The following is a 2,784-nucleotide window of genomic DNA, read 5'->3' as shown; positions in this document are numbered from 1 at the left end:
TGAGTCAAAATTTCACCATCAACATTGGGAGAATTCTTGTGGTGATTCTTCCAAGATAGATTTGTTTGTTCTTCTGGTAGTCTATGATTTTTTCAAGTTTCTTTGCCTGCACCTTAATTCAAATGCATCAATTCTTCCTCAGTCATCTTTATTCAGTGGCCAACTTTCACATACATATGAGGTGATTGTAAATACTCTGGTGAAGCTTAGTCCTCAAAGTGACATCCTCATTCTTAAACACTTTAAAGAGATCTTGTGCAACAAATTTATCCAAGGCAATGTATCATTTTATCCCCTGCTGGTTCCATGAGAATTAACCATTAACATATATTTTAACAGTTTTACTGACATATAATACATGTCCCATACAATTCACTAGCTTAAGGATATCTAAAGGATGTGCAATCATCACCACAACAATCGGTTTTATTTTTTAATTGTTTTATTGACATATACTTCACATATCAGACAATTTAATCATTCAATAATATTAAGATTTTTGCAATTATCACCACCATCAATTTCTGAACATTTTCTCTTCATATTCATTATTGTTAGTTCCCAATTTCCACCACACATCCTTCTCAGCTATGCCCCATCCAGTTACTACCTCTATAGTACCTGTTTTTCTTACATAGAAAATCATACAAAGCAGACAAACTCAACAAAAATGACTAGACAAAACATTGAAAAACCTCAATCAAACAGAAAGCAAAAAATATTAAAAACTAAAATAACGTTAAAATGTGTCAAAAGGGAGATCAAATGATAGGGTATTACTTCTTAACCTAACTATATCTGCATAATCAACATTACAACACTCTCTGTATGGTACCAAGGTTATTCATATTCCTCAGCTATAGTTAGAGAGGATTCACTGGAGACCTACTCCATATGGGGAGGCTGCAAATAGATTTGTGGCTTCCGTTGTCATCCACAGCCTTCTGAAAAGGGTGTTTGCAATTTAAGCTCTGATACTATTCCCTCCTTTGGATTTAGGTTTTATAATTTGCAATCCTTGGATCACACAAGATGAGGTTCTTCTTCCTTGTGGATTTAGTTGATGCCTAACTTAAATGGCTGTTTGAAGATAAGCCTTTAAAACTGCAGGTGTTATTCTGTCTGATGGCTGGTCACTATCTGGCTTCTTCACCACACTCTGTTACAGCACCCATTTTCAACCATCTCTGTATGAGGTCGAGCATGAAGCTGGGCCATATCACTAACTGCTTTTATTAAGTGGGAGCCAAAAATTTACTTATACATCCATACTTCCCAACCCCACTTGCACTAAAATTCCCTTTTAAATTTAAAAGGGTTCTAATTAGGCAAGTTGGGCAGGCAAAACGATCTGGCAGGCAAGCAAGGTCTTTTAGATAAGGTATGGAGCCTGAGATCTTGAGAGTGTGACAGGATGCCTCCCCTATCTGTGAACCATGCCTTCTTTGTCCCATTGCTGAAGCCCTTTCTGCATCGTAACAAACCTGTTAAACATCCCCTGAACTTGCAACCTAGTGGAGGGTATACAAGGGGTACCTCCTTCCCCTCTAAATGAAAAAAGCTCCGCTGGGCAGAGCTTTTATAGTACGCATTTTTCTTGCTAGACAAGCATCTAGCAACTTGCTGAGTTAGTGTACCAGGTTTCTTACCTGGGAAGGTTCTCTCTGGTCACAGTGAATTTTTTCATAAAAGCAGTTTCTCTCAAACCTCATTTTTGTGATTGCCAATTTAAGAGAACAGTATGTGGCTGTGAACTTTTGTTTCCTGCTTGCGAAATATGCAGCAGAAACTGTTGTAATGTTGAACACACCTTACAAGGACAGCACTTTGGGAAAACTAAAGTGTACACGTGGTTTTCCTGTTTCAAAAAATGTGAAATGTTGATTGATGACAAACTTCATTCTGCATATCTGTCAACTTCCGAAACAGATGAAAATGTCGACAAAAATGTGCACTTGTGCTCAAAGACTGACAATAGACCATTGAAGAGATGGGGAAGTTATCTAAACTATCTTGGAACTCAGTTCAGCAAATTTTAATGGAAGATTTAGGAATGAGAAGTGTTGCTGAGAAATTTGTGCCTCGGGTTCTGACTGCCCAGCAAAAAAGAGCATCGAGTGGAAAGAAGCTGTGCTTTGAAAGAACAGCTCTGAACTAAGTGACTTCAGACTTTTGTCCAAGGTCATTACTGGTGAGGAGACATAGTGCTATTCTTATGACCCTGAAAATGAACATCAATCAAGCCAGGGAAAGATGTCATCACCTTGCTCCCAAAAAACTTGTCAAGTGAAATCAAAGATCAAGACAATGCTCATTTGTTTTTTGATGGGAGGGGGATAATACATTTGGAGTTTGTTCCAGCAGGTCAGGTTGTTAATCAAGCTTTCTCTTCAGGGTTCTGAAAAGATTGTGTGTAGCAAAAAGGCCTGATTTGTGGCAGACAGGAGACTGGTTTTGCCACCACGACGGCTCACACAGCCATCTCAGTGTGCCAGTTTGGGGCAAAAAAACAGCTTGCCTTTCTTGCCCCACACACTTTACTCACCTGACCTCACTCCATGCAACTCCTTTTTGTTTCTGCAAATGCAGAGAACATGAAAGTACAGCTCTTTGATGACATAGAAGAAGAGAAAATAAAAACAAGGGAGGTGGTGTCATCCTTCCAAACTGATGAGTTTGAAAAATGTTTCCAAGAATAGAATCACAGATTTGACAAATGTATTAAGTGTAATGGAGAGTACTTTGAAGGTGAGAAGGTTGTTTTGTAAAAAACATTCTGATTTT

The sequence above is a fragment of the Echinops telfairi genome, unplaced genomic scaffold, assembly GCF_000313985.2.
Source record: "Echinops telfairi isolate 266 unplaced genomic scaffold, ASM31398v2 ScPeMD7_1;HRSCAF=3_0, whole genome shotgun sequence".
Taxonomy (NCBI): Eukaryota; Metazoa; Chordata; class Mammalia; order Afrosoricida; family Tenrecidae; genus Echinops; species Echinops telfairi.
This window is presented reverse-complemented; position numbering follows the sequence as displayed.